Source organism: Gambusia affinis, linkage group LG12, assembly GCF_019740435.1.
Source record: "Gambusia affinis linkage group LG12, SWU_Gaff_1.0, whole genome shotgun sequence".
Lineage (NCBI taxonomy): Eukaryota > Metazoa > Chordata > Actinopteri > Cyprinodontiformes > Poeciliidae > Gambusia > Gambusia affinis.
The window spans coordinates 4,885,709-4,912,390 of record NC_057879.1 but is presented as its reverse complement, the minus strand read 5'-3'; the positions used below and the strand labels follow the sequence as shown (position 1 = coordinate 4,912,390).

Genomic DNA, 26,682 nt, shown 5'->3' with positions numbered 1-26,682 from the left:
CTGAATCTAAGACAGGTAACGGTGATGTCATTTAAGATCCCTGTTTTAAACCAATCAACAAATCCCTTTGTTCATTGCCTTTTTAATGACATTTGCTGCCACTTCTGTTGCCTTGATTCATTTGTATAATGGCTTATCAACAATACTTATCAAGTATTTGTCTAGTTCCAGGACTTCGGGGGTAAATGTGAATGAGTGAGAGCTCCACTCAGTCATTTTCTATCACCCAAACCTGATCACGGTTGTGAGCAGACAGTCACAAGTTAAACTCAGATTTAGTCTAAGAACTAAGTCAGAGAAAGCATAAACTACTAATTACCACAGAAAACAACTATAGCCAGACTAATTAAGGTCGGACACTAGCGTACTATCAACCAAGCACCTACTTATGTCAAGACCTTTCCCTTTAAATCAACAATCGATGTTCTTGATAAGCCTAAAAGAGATGGACTTGTTAGGCAGAGGGTATTTGCAGTGAAGGTCAGCTGAGAATCAGCTGTTATGTGATTTTTACTGCTCTCCAGCTGTTAGAGCTGCGAGAAGTTCCTCGCTGAAAAGCACTCGCACAAGACGGCGATTATCGCTCACTAATTCTTGCAGCTGGGAAAACACGAACAGTCTTCTAGCTGCAGTTGGAGCAGTAAATGTGTGTCACAAACTCTTTTATGCTTTTCCTGCAAAATGCATGAACTGACCCGGTTATGCTGGAAAGAAAAACAGCAGCATTTTGCTCTGTTTTTCTTTTTTGTTCTTTCAAGTTCTTCATATTTGTCTTTGTCTTATTGTAAATGACGAAGAACAAAAACATGTTTGACAGTAATATTTCTTCAATAAAAAAGGAAACACATTTTTCAGTATGAGGTTTATTTTTCACTTCTATCCTCGGCGGCAAGCAGGAATGAAGATCATTTAAAAATAAAAAAAATAAAAATCGAAGATGGATAGCTAAGGTAGCAAACAAGGACTGCGGCATTGTTTGAACATTTCAATTGTAGTTATATAATCTCTTCAGTCACATGGCATATTTTTGAATTACATACATCCTTGGCTCCTCAAAGAACCTGTAATTTATGCTAAAATGTAGCTGCAGCTTGGCAGTAGGTGGTAAAGACATCCTGCACAGAGAGAGAGCAGCCAACTCAAACCTTCAAAAGACATTACACATCCTGCTGGGGATATTTTAAGATCATTTATTCTCTTTTCTTTTAGAAAAGCAAACGTTAACTTCTTAGTATTATCACTGAAAAAATAACGTCATAAAAAAGAAAAGACAAACAGATGAAAGCATAATTCAAGACGAAAAGCTCTGCAGCATTCAGACGGTTTAGACTTTTTTGATTGCATGATGAATGGGAAAAAAAAAAAAAGCGCTGATGGGCTGCGCGTCTCCTGCAGGTCAAACGCCTCCTCATCGTGCAGCTACTCCGAGAAACGGAGCTTCCAACCCAATCCAGCTGCGCTCTGCTCATTTCACTCGAGGTCCAGAAGGGCCACAGTTCACTTGGCAATAATTACCCCGGCCAGTTCGTACCATCTGCTTGGAATTACTTTTTTAGCTTTAATTGGGGGCAGGGAGGGGGAGCTTGCAAATGTTAGGCTCATTGGGAAGGGAGTGAGCTTGATAGGCATCGAGACAAAAATGAGATAAGAATCAGCAGGCAAAAGGTCGATCCGCTGCACGGAAGAGATGCACACAACTAGATCCCACCACACCCCGTTGACAAACTACTGCTGCCTGCCTGCTCAATTATTAATCGCCGATTCAGACACCGGGACACAGTTTTAGCACATCAGAGAAAAATCCAAACAAATGCAGTTTGGTGTTATGGTGAGTCACTGCTCATCAGCATCACAAATAGGATATGACTCAGTCAGAATGATGCCTATATGAACACAGACATGTGAACCTAAAGGCTTCTCCCCTGGGATCAAAGTTGCCAACATTTGCATTCTTTTTTTATTTCCTTCTATAGGTGAATTTCAGACTGTCTTGGGTTTCTATTCTAAATGAATATATGCAACTTTAAGACAACAATATTCTATCACCAAGTTTCTAGGCAAATCTGTGGCATAATGATCACCACTTAAAGATCTGAAAAATAGCCCACACACCAACAACTGCAATAAAAATCAACTGCAATAAAAATCAACTGCAATAAAAATCAACATAAGTGCTGCACACACGTCATCTGACCAATTAAGTTAATTATTTGACCACTAGGGGGCACTCAACATCGTGGAAGCGGCAATGCCAAGACCAAAGGGGCGTGGCCAACCACTTAAAACCTTCCCCTATTCAATATGTTATATGTATGAGGCGTTCCACTGTATCTGACTGAGCTCCATGTTGTTGTCCTCAGGCAAGCTTTGAGGACTACTAGATTACTATTAATACTAGTAATTACTATTAGTAATCATTTGCTTTATCAATTATTGTGACAATTACTTAAAAAAACATTTGTCACACTGCAGATTTTTCATTTAACCACCTAAACTTTTTTATACAATATTAGACATACATTAAAATTTTGTTCATTTTTTAAATAAGAAAATGAACATTTTATAGTCCAAAATGCAATTAACTGCCATCCTTTTACACTGGAGCATTTGCAGCAAAGGACAGATGTGCAGCAAAAAGAAAATATCTGTGACCTATGAAAAGCTAAACCTTTTCTGCTTGAATTAACACCAATACATTCTCAGGATATTCTGCTGATTATTTTCTTGGATCCACTGAGAAATGATTGGATAGCAAAAGGTGTGCACTTTTGTAGGAACTGGTTAAACTTCTTTTGTAGCTATTCAATAAATCAGCTGCTAAAAAACAGTTTACAGCATTTGGTTTTTAGATATATATATAAATAAATACAAACAACCCACTATTTCCCCAATGTTTTATCCATCTATCCATTTTCTGTTCATCCATGTCCCTTAGAGATGAGGGAGGGTTGCTGGTGTTTATCTCCAGCACCCTGGACAGGTCGCCAGTCTGTCACAGGGACACACAACCATTCACACACACACTCACACCTAGGGAGAATTTAGAGAGACCAATTAACCTGACAGTCATGTTTTTGGACTGTGGGAGGAAGCCGGAGAACCCGGAGAGAACCCACCATGCACAGGGAGAACATGCAAACTCCATGCAGAAAGACCACGGGCCGGGAATCGAACCCAGGACCTTCTTGCTGCAGGGCAACAGTGTTACCAACTGCGCCACTGTGCAGCCCACCCAGTGTTTTATTTTACAACAAATTATATAAAAGTCCATTATTCATTTTTGGTGACCCTGAGGAGCTGAATGCAGATAATGCAGTGATAAGCACGTTCCCCCGTGTATCAAAGATGAATTGCCTCATTAGCTCAGAGTGAAGTATGGGAGTGTTGTCAAAACAGAAGGCATTATGTATCCTGTCGGCCAAAAGCAGCATGCAAATCACCAACCTCCTAAAATTAATGGGGTGTGATGGAAGCATAGAAAATGAAGCACGACATCAACAAATCCTGAGACAAGCCGTTCTAAAATTGTTTTTATAAGTAATAATTGAGTTTAATTGGGCTGATGCGCGAGTTTAGCTGCCTTCGAAGTGCCAGGTGCAGAATTTGTTTCCAGTTTTTATTTACATTTCCACGGTTATTATGTATCCAGAAGACTCATGTTGTTATTTTAGCTATCGCTAGGCAACATCAAACGCTTTCTGCTCGTTCATATATAAACTTTTGCATCACTCAGTGGCTAATAATGCAATACCTGCCAAAAATTTCATTACGGTGCTTTCTAATATGTGAAAGTGTATAATGTAATAAATTTTTAATGAATGGATGGATAAATTGATATTATGAAAATAAAAACAAACTGCTAAAAAAACGTTTATGGTATTTTACCAAAGAGGGAGTGGTCACATTATTATTCTAAACCTGTCTACAAACCCACATCAAGGGGCCATCAGGATGTCAGCGGCTACCTGGTGTGATTCAAAACAGCAATTTCTCTAACCTTGTGTACTGACCAAAGACACACACTGTGCTAATTATAGCCCCACAGCCTCCTAAATTACATTATTTCTCCTTTCCTGTCAGCTCACATTGGCACAAGCACTTGAAGCAAGACTCTGGGAAGCCTCATTATCCCCTTGGAGGAAACCTCGCAGTGATTTATGTTGGTAGATGTCTGTGGGCATTAATCTTGAAGTCAGACGGATGACAAAGTCTCATCAAATATGAACACAAACAGGTGGAAGTGTGTCAGCGCTGCTGTGAAAGAGTAGACGCTGATACACATACTGATGTCGGTCGCCTGATATGTTCAGGAGTTTGCATTTGCAGAACATTTGTTTGTCCTTGCCCATTAAAGGGCGTCTACTTTTAGACCATCAAGGCCGTAGGAATGATTTATAGTTTATTATATAACATACTGATGTATAGTTTTGTTCAAGCACCAAGAAAAGCTTCCTGAAACATCCATCCATCCATCCATCCATCCATTTTCTGTCCACTCTTGTCCCTAATGGGGTCAGGAGGGTTGCTGGTTCCAATCTCCAGCTACGTTCTGGGCGAGAGGCGGGGTTCACCCTGGACAGGTCACCAGTCTGTTGCAGGGCAACATAGAGACACACAACCATTCACACACACACTCACACCTAGGGAGAATTCAGAGAGCCCAATTAACCTGACAGTCATGATTTTGGACTGTGGGAGGAAGCCGGAGAACCCGGAGAGAGAACCCACCATGCACAGGGAGAACATGCAAACTCCATGCAGAAAGACCCCGGGCCGGGAATCGAACCCAGGACCTTCTTGCTGCAAGGCAACAGCTCTACCAACTGCGCCACTGTGCAGCCCCGGAGCTGAAACAACAGTCATTAAACTTCATAATGTTCAAAGGGAAAGCTATACGTTTCTGATACAGGAGAACAATTTTTCACATAAATTTACACAGGATTCTAATGAAATATGTTGCAATCTAATTAAGAAGTTTTATCACAACAGTGACAAAACTGTCCTGCACAAAAAATAGCTGGTAGAAGCAAGAGGCAAGTATAATGAAAACTAGTGCTGTACAATAATATTAGAGAATTTTGTGACGGCGATAGCAATGATAGATATTGCAATAATGAGATCAGTTGCAATATGACTATTTTTTCCACTCCTCGCTCTTATTTGTGTTTCTTTTGAGACTTTTAGCATTTAAAGTGAACCTGAATTTAATCTGTTCCCCTACTGCCATTAAAAAGAAATTATGAATGTCAGAAAATATCTTTTAAAACTGGCTTTTATTTCAATCATTCCTTCCGTGAACTGACTTGAATTCAAAGTTGAAGACAACAGAAGCTGTAAAACACAGCTGGCAAACAAGATGGCAGTTCTTGGGTGGACTAACATATCTCTGAACAATCGAAACCCCACAGGTGGATTGGTGAAGAAAGTAAAATCCAAGTTTTCCAAAAACGAAATATTTAGAAGCATAAAAACCTAATGGTTGTTTTGATGCATTGACGTTTGGTTAAATGTGAGAGATAGGTAATTCTGGTTACAATCCAGACAAACAAGACTTTCTTCCCGTCTAAACAGAGACTGGATAAGACAGTTTTAATGTGTCCTCTCTATTTGGATCTCTTTCAGCTGGAAGAGGCTCTTGGGTCAGAGTGGCAGAAGCTCAGCAATGGGAATGAAAGCGATCAGAAATGGCAGGTTAAGTACAACACCAAGCGCAGAAAGTAATTAAACCTGGTGGACCTCTGTAATGAGATGATGGGGCTGTATTAAAAGTGCTTGACACATCCTCATGTCAAACTGTTGGACAGACGCAGTCGGATAGTGAACCGAATTTATTACCTGGAATCATTTATTAAAACGTTTGCTTCACTGTACCGGCTTCCTAAAAGGCCTCTATAACAATCCTATAGCAGCACATGAGACCCAACCACGCTGTAATGTCACCCAGCTCTCATTTCCCACTTTTACTTGAACACTTAACCTTGATTGAAGTAGGGATATCACATCCCATTATGGTTTTAAACAACTGTTCTACGAAGCAGTTCAATCCATTCTACGATCAGGTCCCAGATCTTTAGAATGGGACCTGATCGCAGAATGGATTCCTGCCAAAGATTCAGCGTGCAACGCAATCGAATCCCTCCTTATATGTAAAAGATTCAGTTTCAGGAGAAACCCACACAAAAAACAGACAGTGGGAAGTGTTTTGTAGCAGGACGTAATGGGAGCTTAGTGAAGGTTAACGTAGGCGTCAAAGCGGCACGCTACAGACAAAAAGCTCATCTTACAAACCCAAATTATTTTGTTTTTAATCTGACTCAAATAGATTATTACCGTTTATGTGTCACACAATTTAAACTTCAGCATTATGTCTGGGATTTTCCACAGTAAACTGAAAAGCAGAGGGAGAATATTTGGGGTGAAAAGCTGAAATGTGACCAACAGCCATTGATGAAACAGTCCTTATTACAGTTTGTAAATCCATGACAACAGGTCAAATGATCTGCTCTTCTTTTCTGTTGAAACAAATGCAGACTCAAATCCTGTTTGATGACAAGAGCCTGGGAAAAAAAAAACACAAAAAAACAGGGAGCTTCAAAGACTAATCCTATCAGACAGATGGATGGGTCTTCTGTGCTAAGAACCCAAACTACATACTTGATCTAGTTTTTTTAAAACTCATGACTTTAATATCAGGGAAAGGAAAGTGCAGTACCCCAGATCTGTTTGTTTTCTGATTCTTAGTTACTTTTACAGCTAAACTGTATGACGTCTTGAGAAATAAATAGAAATCTGCCTCAGAGCTCCTGTTGACAGAGTTTTTTTTTTGTCCCTCTGTGGAACAGCTGAAACTGTTATCACTTCTCTTCCCTGCAGTGAATCTGTGTGCTTTAATAGAAATCATCTAAAAACAAAATTTAAAAAAGAAAATCTACACAAAAGCTAAATGGCGTCTTACGGAGTAAAATACCATTCATTTCAAATTGAGATCCTGGGAACAAAACTTCAATATCCTGCAGAGTTTTTAAACCTCCACGTGGTTAATTGTGGAGATCTGAGATTTCACGTTTCTCATCAGAATCAAAGCTGTCAAAACAGAGCTTCTCCGCTGAGATCTCACACTTCCACTCTATAACCTTTAACAACAAAGGAACGAAGCTCGGCTTGCTCTCGCAATCTTCCACAGAGATGGTTTGCTTCGCAGTCAAACTGTTAATAGCAACTTAACCCTGAAAGGATGGAAGCGAACAAGCCGTGATGGGTCTAAAATGGCTGAGTAATAAAGATGAGAGGAGGAATCAATAGCATCCCAAAGCAACTCCCTCCTTGAATTAAGTAAATCTTCCCTCAGTACTTCAGTGCAGCTGAACACACTGGAGACACCGACCACTTAAAGATCATTCTATATCCGTCAGAAATAATTAGAACTGCTGAGCGAATGCGCTCAGTCATTAAGACCCGAGACTGCATTCATACAGCATGTCAAGACAAAAACAACTCACTCTGTAGTCATGTTAGCAGCTCTTTGTTTTGAATTAAACAAACAAAAAAAAAACTTTAGAATATTAAAACATATTAAAAACGAAGTATTGTGTGAAATCTACATTTTTTAGCTCTACATCAGATTATTATGTTATTCCCAAAACAGACCCGGCGTCTCTCCCCCGCAACTCTCCCACTCCGCTCCTTCAGACTAGCCATTATCAATTAGCAAACAGAAATATAAAGTCCAATAATCCAGGTAGCACAGAGAGAGAGCTCTTCAACTGGTAGGAACTGGAAAACGCGATGGACAAAAACAAACAAGACCATCCGACTAGACACGACTAGACGTAAGACCAGACAGTTTTAACAAGGACCCAACAAAGACACAGAAACACAGGTGACATTAAATATACAGAGTGTAATCAGGGAACGAGACACACCTGGGAACAATCAAGGGGAACAAAGAGACTCAAAAGACAGAAACTTAAAATAAACACAGAAAAACTAAAATCCTTTAAATTATAGGAGCTATTTCTCAGTGAAAATCTGGTAAGAATGTTGTTAAAGGGTTATAGAAGATCGATGTTGTGATGACTTCCTGAAGGCAAGGTTTGCAAACAAGCTAAAGCTATATTTGTTATAAGAGTTCAGTATTTTGCTTATGTTTAACATTGAGATCATGCAAATAAACAAAGAATAAAAATTATTTTATACTTGGACTTGGACAAGGTTTTCTGGACTAGAACCAAACATGGAGAAGCAACATTCAGCTTCTATGCACCACAAATCTGGAACAAACTTCCAGAAAACTGCAAAACAGCTGAGACCAAATCAAGGCCAACAAGTTGCACTTGGACCATAATAAATGAAACGCTGACCAATATATTTAATGTGCATCGATGATTTAAATCATGACACGGGACAAATTGTAATGTTTGTTATTGGTTTTTCAAATTGGTGACTGTGTGATGTTTTTATGACTTTTTATTTTTTTGTTTTTATAAACTTTGAACTGCCTTGTTGCTGAAATGTGCCATACAAATAAACTTGATTTATTGATTTATTCGTGTTCAGCAGCTTTCATGGACTTTAGGTGTGAACGTTTCTTACTTTTCTCTTGGTAGCAGTGGAAGAGTTTCCCTTTTCCCCCATTAGGGCATGTCCCACCCCATCCACCTCCATTAGGTTTGGCTCAGAGCTTTATTACCCTTTAAAAAAGGGTTATTTCTGCTGTCATTTCTCTGGAAAGACCTTCTAACAGCCTGCATCTGGCTTTTGACAGCGAATGTTAAAACTTCCCCCAGAAAGGGAACGGGAGTGCTTCTGCATATGGAAATGTGTGTCACATCGGATTATAGTGTCTCCCTATTTAATTGAAGGGTAGTAACTTGGAAGTGGGAGATTAGCCTTTTACCCTGAGCAGAGAATGAGGCATCTCTTCATTTCTTCCCCTCCCTTCCTTTAAGACATTGAATTTCATCAAAACATAAAGAAAATAAAGTACTGCATAATGAGTGGTGCTGACCAAATTTTCAGAAAGACCCCTTTCACTGGCCTGAGGACTAAAGCATATAAATTACTGTCAAGGCACTGGGAGCCCACATTACAATACCCACTGCAGGCAAAAAAAATTAGCATAACTGTAACACTGCCTGAGGTCAGATTTCTTGTTCTAGAAAAATCAGCTTCTAGTAACAGAGGAGAGTAATTAAGACACAGTCAGGCTAAAGTCCCAGCTGATGTTTGAACGTAACTCAACAGCTGCATGGAAGCATTACACACACGCACACACACACATGAACACACCCCCACGTTCTCCATCTGTATCATTTGGCCCTTTGTGTTTACAGGTCAGCACTGTTGTTTCTTTTCCTTTATCTCACACTGAGGTTATTAGGACAATTAAGATTGGAGGGAAATACAGCAAGTGATGACGTCGAGTTAGTCCACTAAACATTTCCTTTACAGTCCAGAGATCAAGGAGCCAACTGCAACATAAACAGTACAAACCAGGATGTTACAGCAAGTCTAATTTAAGACTTTTCAAGACCTTTTTGGAAATTGCAGACTCAATAAACAGCATAAGAGATGATTGTGGGATTCTAATTAGAATCAATCATTGCAAATCCCCCATAGTGCAAAGTTTTAATGTTTTTTAGGGGGGGCACACATGTGCTACCGCCTGTCACACTTAAGGTTTAACTAGTCTAGCGGCAATGCAACGTGATTGGATTTGGGGAGAAGGGCGTGACTAATTTGCCATACAAAGAAACCTGGAATGGAGTAGTGGAGCGGAGTGGCAATGTAATCACAATGCACTGTAAGCTATGTAATGTGTTGTGAGGCAGTTGACTAAAATCCGGGACGATTTTTAAATTCCCCCCGGACATTGTTTTAGGTCTGAAAAGTAGGACATGTCCAGGAAAAAGAGGACGTCTGGTCACCCTAATCTGCAGCCTTTTGACAAGTTTCAAAGTTCAATATAAAACACAATAATCAAGTAAGGCAGAAAATATAAAAATAAGTTGCTTTCCAATCACAGCACACAAACACACACATGCAGACTTTGTCACTGGCACACACACACACGCCGTCATACAGTTAATGTTTACAATATTTCCAAATTAGATCTGAAAACTCTTAGGGAGCTGCAACTCCTCACATGCTGCCACAACAAAATTTAAGATTTAACATATTTAAGGCCAAATTACACTTTATGAATTTAGGATATTTTTAAGTCTTAATTTGAGATACTTGAAATTAATACTTTTTAAGGCCTGAATTTTAAGACTTTTTAAGGATAAGCAGACACCCTGACAAACAACGACTTGATGTTCTTTCTCCCACAGTACAGATTAAAAATGGGCAACAAAGCATTTTTTTCTTTAAGGTAAAAAGGCAGTGCAGCTTAAAATACGCTGAGGAACCAAAAATTTAAGAGGCTATATAAGCATCATCTGACAATGCTGCAGATATTTTCCAGCAAAAGGGTTCACATCTGCATCTCCTAAAAATAAACACGATGTGTCTTCAAGTAATTCTTCAGGATGGCTGAAGATTAAATCAGCGACGTTCTGAACTGCAGTTTCCGCCATGCGTGTAAAGCTCCATTAAAGGGACGGTACACTTGGTGCATCAGACATTTAGCATTTCACTTGGCCTAATTCAACCAAGAGAGGAGAGGTGATTCGTTAGCAGCTTTATTAAAACTCCACTTCAGTATTAATAGACAGAGGAAAGCTGCAGAAGCAATGAATTTCTGAACAGAAAACTAATTTTACACAGTACAACCCAGTTCAATCAAGTTAGAATGAGATAAATATGACTGTAAATAAAGTAGAAAAAGCATTTTTATGAAGTCCTTCCGGCAAATCGTTTTTAGAAGAGCTTAACATGGCAATAATATGAAGATCACATTCTCTCCACTGTTTTGACTAAAATAGGCTACAACCGAAACAGGAAACGCTAACCTAATACTGTAACAGAAATTTTAATGAAGCTTTTTCTAGGCCATGTTTTTTTTTTTTTTTACTATTTCCATCATAAAATAAAACTTGGTGTCAGGATTGAAAGTAGGCCAAGGTGGTGCATCGCACATTTTAGCAGGATGCTTTACAACAAATTCCTGTTTTGGTACAAGGGCCAAATCTGACTGACAAAAAACTTTAAGTTGATCAGAGTAAGCCACATAAAAAGTGATCCCTTATGTACCAAATGGGGTGTAAATATATCAAAATAAGTAAGTTGTAAGGTCCCACCAAAACTTAGACCAAACCTACGCCCTTGGGTTGAAGTAAACATTAAAAAGTGAGACGAAGTAGAAAAAAAGGATTTCTGGGTTAATCAATAAATGGAGTCAAATGAAAAAAGCATTTTTCTGAAATATTCAGAAATTACTTTACTTCAAGAAAGCATATTTTATTTAAGGACTCCACAAATCTTTACCAGGGGTGCTAATAAGTATAAATGTTTTATTTTATTTTGTCAGATGAAAGAGTCCAATTATGCATGAAAAACACTTGCAAAAATGATGTAAGCAAAGAAAAAGATTTTGAAAGTACAGACATACTATGAAATATCCTTCTCTGTTGGTTTTATCATTACTTTTATTTATTAAGTTAAAGACATTTACTCTCATTTAAAGACTAAAAAGACTAGATTTCTTTCTTCTTTATGTAAAAGAACAATTGATTAAAGCTTGATAAATATGGGCTAACTTCAAACAACACCATCAGTAGAAAGGCAAAGCGGCAAATATAATATTGGACTCTCCAGAGAGACATTCTGGACGTCACTTAAACTAATTCTTCTGCTTTGAGCTCAGCATTTTTGTTTCTTACATCAACAACAAAACCTATTTATGTTGTACTTAAGGATCAAATTCCTACATAAACCTCGACTGAATACAGGAAATGACAACATAAATTAAAACAGCAGGCAGCAGATCACACAACCTTGACTTTGACCTCGCTGTGGAGTTTACAGATAATCCCTGAAGCGCTGTGACTCTGATCAGGTACAGAATATCTGATCTAATTCGCCACTAAAACAGCAAAACAATAATTTTAAAGTCAATGACCCTCCCCTTCCCTCCGCCTCCTCCTCGGCTAGCCCACACTGCCACCACTTTCTCCTCTTCGCCGCTGCTGAGTTTCATCTCCCTCTGTTGATCCATGTCAGATCAGATGACACCCTTTGCCATGCACAACAGGTATACACAAGCTAAGAAAACACTTCATTGTGTGCAAATTGAGTGTTTTGATGTTCGGCGTGTTTGCGGTCCCGTGAATTTCTTCAGCATATACGAGTAGCCGAGAGCCATGCATGGAAAAAAGAAAAGTAAAAAAAAAAACCTATCTACATGTTGGCAGAGTGGAACTTCAAAGCTTTGATCGTATTGTGCTTCCCCTGAAGAGCGAGAAGCGCGGGCACGTCTCAGACAAGCTCTACTTCCTGCAAATGTTTCCCACTACTGCTTAGTGTTTAGTTTATTTTTTGCAGCACTTCCAAGAAGCTTTATCAGGAGTCTATATTGCTGAGAGTAATTATGAAACTGTTGGTCCAACCAAGGTCTTATGTTCATTTGTTTGTCTTGGTTGGTTCTTCTTTGAATGAATGAATTCTTCACATCCATGTTGCCGAACAGTAAAATGATAGAGAAGCTGTGAAGAGTTGCTGTCATTTCTTGCTTCTGTCATTGATTGCGCTGAATTATGATTGGTTTAGAGTTTTGATTGAAATTTGCCAGATTTTGCAGCTCTGTAGTAGCATTACTGATGCTCATTATTCTAACTACTTGCAATTTTATTTCCAACACAGCCTGTGCAAAAGTGCTGCATCACAACATTAAACAGTTTAAAAATGATCCGTTAAGTCATTTATTATCCTGAGACTGTTAAGCAAATGCACAAATGCAATGCTTACAAACCTGCTGCTCTGTTGAAACGGTTTATTTGGACTTTTTTTTAATGATGTGACTTTTAATGAGTATTGCGATACAGGCTGGGTGCTGTTTTTTTTCCACATGCTCCAACAGTAGATGTGATCCTCAACCAATTCACTTCCAAAGCAAAGCAAACGTTTGGCTGCTGTTTGACAAGAGATAAAAAACCCGTTGAGATTTGCAAACATATCTGCAAAAACATGTCATAGCTCGTGATCGAAGACGAACAGAAAGCCCTCCAACAGATAATCCAAGCAAACAGATGCTGAATGGTGTCAATGGTGCCTAACGCCCAAAATTAGCTGCCAAATACACAAAAACCAGTTGAACACTGTTGACTGTACGAGTACCAGAACAAGCACCAAATCATCCAACCAATGTTTAGGGATCAGTGGCTAGTAGAGCAACCTTTTAAATACATGAAATTTTATTAGAGACAGCAATAAATACAGCACAATTTGACTGAAATCTGTTAAACGAGCCACGTGTGTCAATTTGTGTTGTATAATGACTTGGTCAACTGAACCCCGACCAAGACTACAAGACAGCAGCAGAAAGTTGAGCTGCTCTAAAATAGCTTCAAAAACAACCAAATCAACAGGCGACACTTGGAATATATTCCTCTGCACTTATCGCACTCCAAACGGTCCTTCATGATGTAAACGCTGACCACACTGGAAGTGCAGTGACAATACATATAACATATTGTGTATCCCTATTTTTATGGCTAAAAATACTTTAAACTGGGAAAGGGAACTTTGATTTAAAAAAATTTTGTTAAAGCAATCCGACTCGTATAGCAAATGTTTCAAACTCAATGTAGCACAGATATCAGAATAAAAGCCGGCTGAGAAAATTACTTATGACCTTATTTTTTACCCTTTGACGAAGGCAGAGATATTAAAGTTGATCGTCTTTTTGTTAGCTTATCATCCATTAGGTGTGAATGGTTCTGATGCAGATGAGCTGAAATCTCGGTCAGGCTGACTTGATGCCAATTTGAAACATGCTGGGTTTCTTTAGATGGAAAACTTTTAGTAATGAACTGAACTTAAGCACATTGTTTCATAATTAGGGTTGACTGGAATGTATGGCTGGATTTATTTGACTTGTTTTGTACGGTCAAAGCAAGTCAACAATGTGAACATATAAACTGAATCTGAATAATTCAATATTATCCCCAGTTTCTATGTTGAAACGTACAACATTTATAAATGTTTAACATTTCCAACACGCATGTTGTTTATTTTGCCTTTTCAGATCCCTCTCACTAGATTCCCTCAGTAGTCCTGGTTTCCAGCTTGGCTCAGTTAATCAGCACACCTGTCACTCATCCAGCCGTACCTCTGCCAGGCACTGAGGCCGTTTCTCTGTTCCAGTATTTGATTGCCATTGTGGATAACACTCTTGAAATTGATGGACGGTTTTTTCCAACCAACAATTTTACTGAAAATGCATCAGATAACTCACTGGTGATTGTTTTTCTTAACTAATTAAATTTTTGTGATGAAAACAAATATGGATTATGGATCCTCTGATATGCTTCAAAGTATTGGGTCAAATTTAAACAATTTAGAAAAGGAATAGACAAAAACAAAGCAATTACAGAAGTTACCATAAATAAAGGCAAATATCTAAAGTAATAGCAACTAAAGTCCAACAAAATCAATCCACAGTTTTACAATTACAAGTTTCTTTCACAACAGTTAAGAAAAACCCTTCAAAACATGAAGGAAGTGATAAAAAGCTACTTTTCCTCAATTCTGCTTTTACTCTGAGAACATTTAATAATATTTTCAACCTACTACCATAAACACTGGTATGACAGTGTTTGGCGACAAAAGATTTAAAATGGAAGTAGGTAAATTATCTAAACAGCAACATATGTGGTTGACTGTACTTTACTTTCCCCCCCATCATTAAGATGCTCCCAGAATCATCTTCTCAATCACTGAGATTTCCATCAGGTGTGGGAATGAAGGACAATGGAAGTCCTTCAAGTTGGCTAAATATATAATATATAATGTATGTGGTCAATATTTGCAGCATTAAATTGATACTTAGAACAAGATTCATATGAATAAATTTATCCATTTTGATCTGCAGATCAAACATCAAATCAAAAGCAGCCAGAAGGGTTTTGCTTGGTCTGGACTTTGTTTATGACTGGGTTGCCTTTTAGAGGAAGGCTTCATGGTATTAATCATTATTTTATTTTCCTTTTCAAAATAAAATGAGAAATCAGTAAATTCCAGTATCATTTCTTGAAGCTGTAGGTTATGAGATCATCCCGCCTGGAGAACAGATGTTTTACATCCTCCAGTCTTAGGGAAGAATCATCTTTCTAATACACACATGGCTGTTTAACATAGAGACAGAGCCTTCAACCATTTTTTTCTCTGTTCATTTTTGAAAGCTTCTGCTACAAACCCTCTAATCTACTCTGTCACAACCTCCTCGGCTCCAGGACCAAACTTTTCCAAGAAGGGCCGTGAGAGGAAATAGGTGGCTTGGTTCTTAAACGCACTTCCGACTTGATTGTTTGAAAGAAAAATGTTAATTTCTTTCAAAAATATGGACAAAACAGTAACCAAGTCTCTTACAACTTAAATGACAATGGAAGTTGACTTCATTTGATGTTTCAGTTTTAATGACAGGGTCTAAAAGTTACCACAGTGATCTAAACAATTCAAATATAAATATTAATTACAGATTTTGATGCTAAACTATATTCTAAATGTTCAAAACTAAAGACAGAACTTATGATACAAAATTCATCAACATACTCTTTGCCAGTCTTAACAGATATCATTCCCATCTGGTTTTCTGCCAGTGTTTATTTGTTCTGTTTTAAAATTGAAATAAACTGTGTATTGACCTTTAATTTCATCTAATTTCATCCACAGTTATGCATCTAGTTTAGTTTGATGTTCAGGTGAATATTCTCCACCACCTATATTTCTTCACCTAAGACAAAAACCGCTTTTCACCTTTCCTATTCTTCAACTTGTCTGCTGCATCATGTTTATAGAGATGTTGAAGGAGGTGAAATAAATCATAGACAGTTCCATCAGGACTATCGAAAACAGATCTTGGATGGCTGTTGATAAAAACTAGAGTATCTTAAAGAATTGAATTTAAGCTGTTGTTGTCTTAGTATCAAAATGCACAAGTTTAAATGTGTAGATGAAAAATCCACTCTTTGATGTCAAACACAGCCTGCAGTGAACTGTGGAGCTTCCAGGTAGCTTCTCTGTAGTGAGCAGAAACCTAATTGAATCTTTTAGTCATTTATATTGCATTACAGTCAAAATGTGTCATATTTTTCTTTGCAAAGCCCTACAGAAAGAACTGCCAGTTTAATGCTTTTTTTCATAAAGAACATATTTATTAGTTCCCACCTGCAGTCCGTAACTTTAAGGCTTCTCACAAAAACAATTGCTCAGTATTAAAGTTAAAGGCGCATTCTTGTTCGCCGTAAATACAGGTAAAGAAGGAGCTGGTGCAGTTGGTTTCATTTCATTCAAACCTAGCAGATGAAGTCTGATGAGCCACTTCAGTCCAACACTGAAATGAGATCTCGCAATATTAAAACGTTCCAATATTTTTTGCCAAACTACCAGGGTGCAGCAATCAGGTGTCTCTACCTCTGGTAAAGAATTATGATGGGCTCCATCTATAAAAGTGAAGGTTTTAAGAATGGCATCCTGCTGCAGATATGTTCGATTTTCTTATTTTAAATCTGCATTGTTCTGTTGTGTTGACAAAGTCGACTAAAACACCCTTTGTAAGGTTGACCAACAACATTCGCTAGCAGAAGTGTTGGAGAAGTGTACACCACTTTTAAATCAACTGAGTCACAACATTGTAGGTAGCTACTGGAGAAAAAGACAGAGTTAAAGCTCTGTGAGAGTCCTGGAACTGGGTCCTTAGCTGGTAGCAACAATTAGGAGAACATCTGCTTCAGAATTTCCTACTGGTGTTAAATTAAAGAGCTACATGAGTTTTTTAGGGGTTTTTAATGAGTCTACCTTTAATCTCCTCTCTCTCGAATACTAAACACTGTAGAAGAAATTTTACATTGAACAGAGACTATTTTTAAAAAATATAAATTTTTGAACCCCTAAACCTGCTATGACTTCTTGAGGTTTAAGCAGAGTAGATAGTGACATTTTAATAAAAAATTATGTTAAAACAGTAACTTACAAAACAGCCAGGAGGACAGAAAAAAACAGAAACAGAAAAAGGAATCTGGGAACAAGGAGGAACATGAGGAGGAAAGCGAGGAGAAGTGTTTAAATACTGGGAGAGAGAATGTTGGAACAATAGACTGGGACTGATTGACTGCAGGTGTGAAAGGAGAGAGAGAGAGAGAGAGAGAGAAAAAAAAATTATCTACCTGTAACAAACAACTAGGCACAAGGAATATAATTAAACTGGAGTAACTAAGAAAGGATTGAACTAAAGTAAAACACAAACGAGGCTGATGAAATCGAATAGAAACTAAGCAACACAGAACAATAATCCAACTGGAATCAAATAATCAAACCCGAAAATCACCCTGGAAAGTTAATCTGTGAAAACACACAAAGATTGCTTTCAATTATTTTTAAAAATTATTTTAGGTCACAGAATGCAGCAAGCACAGAAATTACATAGACTGAACTATTTAGCATTAGCACTGATTACAGAGTCGTCATTTTGTGATTTTTAGTTTTCCCAAAAACATTGCTCATCTTGACATGATCTTGTGAACCAATTCTCGAGCCTCTTGACGTTTCCTGAGCTGAATGCATCACTATGCTGAATGATGACTGATTAACAGCTTTCTGGGCGGGATAGATCAAGAGACAAAAACAACAGACCAAATGCATTTTAGGATGAGACTCTTATTGATCATAGTGATTATCTGCTCTCTTTTGCAGGGGAATAGCTGCAGGACAAGAAGCTGATTAAAGTCTGGGTGTGCAGTGAAAAGTTTGACATGCCAAGCTGAGCAGCTCTGCTTGTTAATAACTGGGTCGTCCGCAGTTCATTCCCAGTCAGGGTCAATAGTTTCCTAGTTATACTAATGGTGCAGACCTGTGGGCATATGGACTGATCTGATGGCATTGGCGGCCCGCACGCAAAGTTTCCATACCGTAATGGTGGCGCTGTAATGAGTCACGCTGAAGCCGGACAAGTGGAGATAAGTGAGTTAAGGTGACGCTCGTTAAGTCATCCATCTACAATGAATCATCCATAAAACAAAGAGAGAGGTCTGTGATTTTTCTGTCAGAGCCATTGGTTCATCATTCCAGACCACTAACATGGGTGCTGCTCCCTGTTACTCCAGCTTATCTCGAGACAGGGAATAACGCCATGAGTCGTTGTGGGATGAGTGTGTGCCCTCGACCAAAAAGGAAGACATCAAAATAAAGTGGGACACGCACAGTCACTCTTGGCCGAAGCCAGCATCCCTGGAACTCTCGGCAATGATTCACAAGCTGCCCTGTTGAGTCACATCAGCTGGCACTTTCTTTTAAAATGAGTCACAAGTTCTTTAGGGCTACGACCTTTATAAGTGGTGTCAACAGCTTTTCATGTGGTTCTTTATTTTGTTTCCCTCTATTACAGATCTCTGATGAAACGAACTGGCCTGTGGATATAAATACAGAGTTCTCATTCCAAATAGTTAATTTTACATAAACAGCAAGCATCTTAACCTGGGATCACATCAGCAGGGTTTCCCTCAGTGTACATAAGCCTGGCGGGCCACCAGGCTTTACTTATACCTTATTGTACAAACAAACAACAAGTATTGTTTGTTTATTGTAGTTTTTCTTTATACAACAGCAACTGAGATAGCAAAGTCTCTGCTAGTGAAACAGCTGGAAGCAAAATGGCAACAAAGTAGTAGAAACTGAGAATAAGAGTCTTTTTTTGATCACAAGAACTCCATAACCACTTCCTGTCCAACAACTTCAGCGAATAATGTCACAGATAATTAGATTACTTAGATGAAAAAAATTCTGGACACTTTAATTAGGATGAAACAACTGAAGAGTAAAAAGTATTATTTTAAAGATTATTTTAATTGTGTTTTTTTTATAGTTAGTGTTTAGGTATTGTTATTAATGTGTTCCGATAAACACATATTTTAAAATTTCCTGTCAACTTTAAGCATTTTTTTTAACTCAAAAACACAGTGGCCCTTTGGATGAATGCCCTAGTGCCCCTACCACTGGGCTTAGCAAGTTTCCTGGCAGAAAACTCTGCATCTGAATCACAAACTATACTGTGTGCTGGAAAATTTTTATCGTATAACATATTCAAATAAACATGCGTCATTAAATCGACTGGAGTTGACCGGTAGCCAGAGAAAGATAAAAAAAAGTGGACATTAAAGACAAATCCACATTAAAGACAAAAGTGGTACCAGGAAGCCATTTTCTACAACTCATTCAGACATGTCTGCAGCACCTTGAGGCTGCACAACGGTAAGAGAAAGCAAGACTTCGAAGATATAACAGAAAAAATAAACAAACAGCAGCAAAGTTTAACTCCTAAAATAAAGCAACATGTCTAATTTTTTCAGGAAATACACATAGCAACTGCTGTACAAGAGATAATTCCCATAACGCCACAGAAGCCAGTTTGAAAGGTCAACACCAATATCATTTTGTCCATTTTAAATTCAACCACTCGTGACACTCTGCTCTGCTACTAATATAAAAAAGTTGATGACTACAATTTGAAAACAGTTTTTATGAATTTTATTTTATCTTCTTATATTAGATTTTGTCCTTACAGAAATGTTCATAAATTATGACTAACCAGTTCAACAGTATATGTTAGAAAAATGTTTTAAATTTTTTAAAACATTTTACCCAATCATCAGTCATCTGACACTTGTTATTTACTAAATGCTTTCGGAGGCCAGCTGAGCTGTTAAAATTGTAATCTCACAAGTGTGACCTTTAAGGAAACCAAGACTGATTAGCCTGGACATTTTTGTGATGCTTGAATATGATTTAAAAAAATGAAAATAAAAATTTAAAATTTAAAATATAGCAATTTAATTCTTTATAACATGTTTGAAGTCCGTACCCGGACATGAAAGCTCAGAAGAGATTATGCTGAATAGAAACCAGAGCAGCTCCAAACTGCTCTTTTGAAACTTCACCATTATGTCCGCTTTTCATCTAAACAGAAACGGTACTTTAAATGTTACATGAGGCTCCACCGAGTCCGTCTTGGGAAAACTCTCTGCTTTTTTATCCTTGGGAATGCAACTATTTTTCTCCCCCCTTTTTTGGTGCTAAGGAGTAAAACATCAAGTGCAGAAGAGGATAATATATGGTAGATGTGGACGAGAAACTAAGGCTGAGTGATGCTTTTCGCCTGACACATTAATCCATCTCCCTCCATGTAAGTTTGTGTGTCTCACACACACTAATCTGAGATAATAGCTCAATTGGAGCGGCAGACTTCTTAATGATCACTTAGAGCAAGCAGGCATTGAGACGTACAAACACTGACCAGAGGTGTAGTATGGCCAGCCACTGGGGAAATAAACGGTCACACAGACACTCATGCAGATAAGATTATATTAATGCTGCAACATTTGAGAAAAGCAAGTGGACACAACAATTAGTGCATTCTGTTGTACAAAGACATTTGCACTAGAAACCAGACTGAAATTACTCGGTCAGATTTTGTGTGTAAGAACTGCTTTCAGGGACAGCTGGGATAAACAAACTCAAAAACATTTTTTTTGAGTTTGAATGTATCAATTCACCTTCTACTACTGCCGCAAGGGTGGACAAATACACCAAGAATCTCTGCCATTCAGAAATAAAACTTTTCTACTGGATGTCTAAATGAGCGTATGGTGTTTGAAAAATGAGCCTGCAGATTAAGTAGTTGTGTAAATCTATTTAAAAAAGCAAACAAGAAGAAAGGCACACAGTTTCGCGCCGACTCTGCATCCCAGAGGAAAGCACAGCAAAGACTTTGTGATGTGGAAGGCCTTCCTTCAGGTAGAGATGCTAAATTTATCAAAGTGGATGATAAATATCATTATCACATCCAAGTATGAAAAGAAAGTCAGGCTAGGCTTTGAAGGTAAGATGAAAAAATTAAAAGTGGGCGATATTCTTCTATCATCATCATGAGGAGGATTAAAATATGTCTCTATGTCATTGTTGGTACTAATCTGACTTCAGGAGTCCAAGAGGAGGAGTCTTTTGTTGTTTTCTCTGCTGTCAGGCTCAGCAGGTGAGCGAGGCCAGCTTTCCACCTGAAGAAAGTTTGGAAGACAGACACAAAGATCTTTGCATACTCTGCAAGAACAGAGAAATTTGTCCTCCTTCCCAGAGCTGCAAGAACAAAACAACGGCATTATGTCCTTCACTGCAAAAACAGAAACTTACCGAGTATCTCTGGTGTAGTTTCTAGTTTCTTATTACACTTGAAATTAGACAAAACTAACTTAGAAGTAACCTTTCAGCAAGATATGGAAGTTTGTTTTAAGTTAAAACTTTCTTAACATTGATTTTAAGAAGTTTCACTGGCAGATTATGTAATTTATAATAAGACATTATTGTAAATAATGTGTTGTCTTATTCTATTCTGAATTAAGTTTTTTATTTATTACTGGCTTAGTAATAAATGTAGCTTTGTCATTTTATTTTTATGTTTTCTTTTATCGATGATGATGATAATGATGAGTCATAATTAAGAGTACTGAATACAGATGTATGCTGTACTTCTTGGATTTTTTTACCCCCATTTTCTATCCCATGTAGATTTTTTTTCCTCCACAGCTAAGCATTACATTGAGCTGCTCTGTCAGATAAAATCCAATAAAAATATGGTTTGTTGCTACAATCTGAAATGACATGGGAGAGTTAAGGGGCTGGATTTTGCGAGGCAATGTGTATTAAATAACTTCAAAAATATTAAAGTTGATCACAAACATGGTTAATGATTTTTTTTATTTTTTTTTCCCACCAGGGGGTCTTTTGTGGGCTCTAGTGTCCCTTATATGACAGTAGGCTGACAGGAAAGGGGGAAGACATGCGGCAAACGTCGCCGGGTCCGGGAATCGAACCCACGACGGCCGCGTCGAGGACTCAAGGCCTCCAAATGTGGGTCGTGCTATCTCCTACGCCACCACAGCACGCCCCACGAACATGGTTAATGATATCGTCCAATTATACATATATGACTGTATAATGTACAGGAGCGAGTGGTCAGCCGGGAACACGGATCAAATGATGGGGGATGGTGGGGTGGATGAAGAGATAAGATAGCACACTCACGGTAATACTGTTGGGGGGTTGGGATCAACAGAAACACTAAAGGATAATAAAGAATTGTTGTCCATCTACTGAATAATATTAGTGTGTCAGAAGCTTAACATTTGTTCAGCTACCAGCAGCTACAGTCAGGCCAGAAATGAAGTGACACTGGAGCGAAAAATAACCAGCTATGGCACAGGTTCCTTCCTGTCAGCATATTTAACAGCCACAGTCTGTTGAGTATGTTTAGTCATTGGATAGCGTACTTTGGTGTAGCGCTGTACAATGAAAGGCTGAGAACACAGTAGAGAAAACAGTGACGCTATCCACTCTGCAATTCAAAAAGGAATAGATGTATACAGAAATTATAAACAAAAACAGTGGTTTGTTATACTACACCAGTTATAATATTACAAATGGAAACAGATAAGGTGCACTGTAAAAAAAATTTATGTAAAAAAAAAAAAAAAAAAAAAATCAATTGTACAAACATTTCTGTCAACTCTGACATTGATTTTTACAATCATTTAAATATTAGTCATGGTAAGTTTACTCACATTTCTGTTAGTCCAAAACTGAAATGTCCAGTATTTTTACAGTACATCTTCCGTTAAATATGTAAATATTTCTGTCATTTAAAAACAAAACATTCACATATTTTTTTACAGTGTATCCCCTGGTACGTTTGCAAACATTTCTGTTGTTTAAAAGCAACGCAAGTCTCCCAAAGTCAGGCAAACTCAATTAACTGCTGCTATCTCAAAGTTATTTTATGTGCCAAAAAAGCTACTCCAACTCTTGAATCCAAACTGTGTCCAGATGCTGTAATGTCATCTGTTCAACACACCAGCTTCCCCCCTTCTTCCCAAGATGAAGGCTTCTTTCTCGTACAATGCACACAGAATTTTCTAAGTATTTTTTAAGTAGAAAATACGTAAAAAAAAACACCTTTTAAAACTCTTTACAGAAAGTTCCTTCACATTTTACGGTACATTCAACCATTTTTATGCACATTTATGAGTGCGTGTAAAAACAGGATTACAATGACAGCTGTTAGTGACTAGGAAATGATAAGTCCATGTTGAGTTGTTGGACTTGAAGAGATCAAACAAAGAAGAATGTTAAATAGTCAAACAAAACATAAGAAATGGACTGTGTTACAATAATTAAATATACTTTACTGTTAATCTAACAGTTTGATCTAAAAATGAGGATTTTACATAATTAAATCTACATCAAGAGTCATTTTCCACTATACGCGTCGTCGTTCAGAGCCAAGAACTCACAGGCTCACACACATCCCAGCCCACTGCTGACTGACAGTTCAGTCATTTATTCTCTGTGCGCATCATGAATAATATGCTGGAGCCTCCAACATAGAGAGACAGAGATCTGGAACTGTTTGACCTGCCTGAGGGCAACCGTGGCTGCCTAAACCGGTTCACAATCCATCACAGAGACAAACAGGACAAATAGCTGCTCATACACACCTGAGGGCAATTCAGAGTGACCAGTTAACCTAACTGGATATTTCTGGACAATGGTGAGAAGCCAGAGTACCCAGAGAAAACCCACACAAGCATGGAGACATTACGCCAACGCTACAACTTCCTTTATAGTTGGGTGTCAGCATATTGAGTGGGGCTGCGGCTAACGATTATTTTAGTTATTGATTAATCGATTGTTATAAAGATTAATCGGATAAGAAAAATTTACACATTCTGCGAATTTTTCATTTAAGCCTTTCTTTAGACAATATTAGAAATATAGCAAAAAGATTCAAACAAACAAATAATGCAATTTATTAAGAAAATGAACATTTTATTGTCTAAAATGCAACAACATTGCAAATGTTTTATCATTTGTAGCAAAGGATGCATCTGCAGCTAATAAAATACTTAGAAAGTCGAGATATGAAAAGCTCAGCCCTTTCTGCTTGGCTTAGCATTAAACGGATCAGAGCAGCGCAGATGAAAAAAGATTTGTTGATTATTTTTTAGATTAACTGATGATAATAATATTATTAAGAAGAAGAAGAAGAAGAAGAATTCAATTAATTAAAGATTTTTGTTGTTTTTTCCAGAATTGAACCAGGTGAAACTAAAACTGCCATATGAGGAGCTTTATATAGATTAGAGGCAGAGGGATTTATATCTTAAATACAAAACCTATAATTGTTTGTACAGCTTTGGCGTAATCACTGCTCTGAGTATGTTTTTTTCTTACTATGGCCTTTTTTCATGTGTACTCCAGTTAATGATTACAAAGTTAGTTGACGATTACTTCACTAATTGATTCACCACAGTTAATCTGATTAATTATTTAAGCCCTAATCTTAGGCCTAATTTCATTTTAAAAATTACAAATGAAAGCCTAAAGATGTGCAGTCAAAGCTGCAGGACTCACTTTGTTGTGCACCTCGTCCCAGGACTGAAGGGCATGCTAGTTTTTGTTAGCTGTGATTATAGCCCCAAACTTTTTCCAAAAATGTAAACAAAAACGTGTTGCGTAGCCACAATAATTCTCCCTGAAACAGTTTGTGTTTCTAATTTAAATTAAGTATTGAAAAAAAGGCATTTGCAAGAGGAATTAATTTCTTTTTACTGTTCTTTTTTTTTTATTATTTTTTTGGAATCGAGTCACTTGTGTCAGTCAATGAATCATTAAAGCGTTAAATTAGATTAATTTGTTTCCTCTGCTTTAAAACTTTTTGGATCTCAATCCAATTTTGCATGTGCTGCACAAATAAATCCATCCTGAGGAAGAGCTACCTTGAAACTTTTGTCAGCATGTAAAGGATTTGTTATTGACAGGGTGCCAAAGCTCCAGACGGGAGACTCGGAGGTCAGGCATCAAAAGAAAGTCCGGCTCAACATCTGACAGATGTTCTCTGGTTGCCTTTGTATTTAAAATACAAACTCTAAGTTGAAGATTAGGTTTACTCTTCCGAGTAGCTCACTGATTAGTCTCCTGACCTTGAAGCATCACGTCAAATGCAGTATGAATTAAAACCTGCAACAGGAAAGGGTCAAAAGTCCTCTTTCTGTTGGTGACTTAACTCCTCAAGGACACCAATTCAGAGAAAAATTGTTCTTTCCTTTGATAAAACATCCTCTGAATGCACCTTCCCACAAGGACTCTGCTACCCACACACAGACAGGAAACGGACGCAGCGTGAAGGCCAGACTCCACTGTAACATAGAGAGGACGGTAACAATTATCGGACATTGGCGTGACTTGTCACAGCTTACAAAGGCTTTCAGAAGCATCTTCACTCTAAACGTCAAATGTGTCAAAAGCTCCTCCTGACAGCATCAGCATATAAAGGATTGAAACGATTTTCCAACGGTGTAAAGCATAAACACAAATATCAGCCTTTGGTTTAGCATTAGTGGGTGAGAAGGAGAGACAGATGAATGCTTTACGAGAGATTCAGTAACATCCTGACTTCACTTGCATGTCTGAGGACAGATACAGGAATCCAACAGCAACACCTGGAGCAGTAGTGTGGTTGAATGCAGCACATTACGACAGGTCTGAGTGAGTGGGAGGGGGTTTTTTTGTTGTTTTTTTAAGACAGCAGCAGAGATAACAAGAAAATGAGAGCGTATAATGCACATACGGTCACAGAAGAAGAGAAGGGGGGCGTAAAGAAAAATTCCTCCCAAGCCACAATTAACCCAGACACAAGAGAAGGAAGCTGTGCTGCAAACACGCAGCTCTTTGGCACGGGTATCTGCGCAAACATTCTTTCCAAATGTAGGCCACTGGCACACAGTCGAAACAGAGAAACGTTCACGCACAACACAGCACAACACATGTGGGATGCAAGGAGCGCTCCGTGCATCGGACATGAAGCGGAAAGCAATCCGTCTCTCACCTGGACTGCTTTTTTCTGTTTGAAGATGATTGGAGAAGGACTCCACTCAATCAACCCTGGTTCTGAGAAAAGGAATGAAATCAGCCGGTGCGCTGAGCCCGGGGTGAACACGTGCTCTCACACCAAATCTATTTTCACTGGCATCTCTCTCTGCAATTCATAACAGCCTTTATGCCCCTCAGAAATATATTTGTATTAGAGATTAAAAAAAAATTTAAAAAAGCAACTAGAAAGACCTTAATTTATGAAGAGTGAGGCAACCAAAACAAAGATTTACAGCAGGTGAAGGGGAGTTAGGTCTGTTTAGCTGCTCAAAGCAATTGTTGCATCTGTGAATGTTCCAAGAAAGGCAGAAAGATGAAAACCAAATGGAGACATTTTTAGACAGAGACAGTTGGAATAAATAAGCAAGTTTAGGTGACCTTTAATGTTTAGTACATTTATATTAGCCATACAAATGTTTGGGTGATTGATAAACTCATCGACTCTCAACGAAAGGCCAAGACCTTCACCAGCTGTTTGGGGTTTTTTCTAGAGCGTTTTTTAATTTATTTTTGGCCTATGAGGGACTCTCTTAATGACTGTAATAAATC

The 26,682-nt window shown here is 38.1% G+C and overlaps 1 protein-coding gene across 3 annotated transcripts in view; it reads right to left on the bottom strand.

The window, feature by feature from the left end:
- LOC122840966 (low-density lipoprotein receptor-related protein 8-like) overlaps positions 1-26,682 on the bottom strand; it is a 92,797-nt gene that overhangs the window by 63,820 nt on the left and 2,295 nt on the right. The window lies entirely within an intron of this gene.